The 965-nt window shown below is 34.1% G+C and overlaps 1 protein-coding gene across 2 annotated transcripts in view; it reads right to left on the bottom strand.

Moving 5' to 3' along the window:
* The window catches only part of LOC107658982 (sodium-coupled neutral amino acid transporter 4-like), a 38,852-nt gene that overhangs the window by 16,790 nt on the left and 21,097 nt on the right, over nt 1-965 (bottom strand). The gene's annotated exons all lie outside the window — the stretch shown is intronic.

Raw genomic sequence — 965 nt, forward strand, 5'->3', positions numbered from 1 at the left:
ACTCTCTCACACACACACACACACACACACACGCAGGCACGCACGCACGCACGCACGCACACTCACTCACACACACATACACACTCACTCACACACTCACACACACACACACACTTTAACCTCTCACTGAACATCAGACGCTGAGCTTAATATAGCCATATAGTTTATTAGCGATATGCGCGGTGTAGCGTGTCACAGAAATCCTGCCGTCCCGACAGAACGATCGCCAGCACATTCTTTGATAAGAACCTCTCCGGGGGTTTCTGGAAGTACCACTTTGGCTACAAACAGGGCTGTATCAAACATTAAAACTTTTGAAACAATACATAGATAGAATTTAAAATTTTTTATTTAGTGGCACCTTTATAATTTTTTTATATATGTCTATATAGTTTTTATTCATTTTTATTTCAGTTTTGGGTAATTTGAAAATGCAAAATGTATTTATTTATTTTGCTATTCCCTGACAGTAAAAATAACTATATCATTAATATCATTAAATATTCATTCATTCATTTAGGTTTCAAATTTTTAATGCCTTCTGTGGCCTAATTGTAAAAATAAATACTAAACATATATATATATATATATATATATATATATCATGGGCGTCGGAAGCAAAATAAATGTGGGTGGGTCCTCCCCCAGAAAAAAATGACTGGAGTATATGCCATTTTCTGTAGTGTGGTGCCGTTTAATTAACAGCGTCTATCTACACAAAGTACAAATAGGCCGCCTGATTGGCAGCGGCTATTTACTTCACCTCCGCTCACTAACGTAACAACATTACAAAAGACGGCTGCTCAGCAACATTTCCATATCATTACATTTTCATTCATTCATTTAGGTTTCAAATTTTTAATGCCTTCTGTGGCCTAATTGTAAAAATAAATACTATATATATATATATATATATATATATGTATGTATGTATGTATGTATGTATATATATATATATATATATA

The sequence above is a fragment of the Sinocyclocheilus anshuiensis genome, unplaced genomic scaffold (genome assembly GCF_001515605.1).
Source record: "Sinocyclocheilus anshuiensis isolate Anshui unplaced genomic scaffold, SAMN03320099.WGS_v1.1 scaffold283, whole genome shotgun sequence".
In the NCBI taxonomy this organism is placed as follows: Eukaryota; Metazoa; Chordata; class Actinopteri; order Cypriniformes; family Cyprinidae; genus Sinocyclocheilus; species Sinocyclocheilus anshuiensis.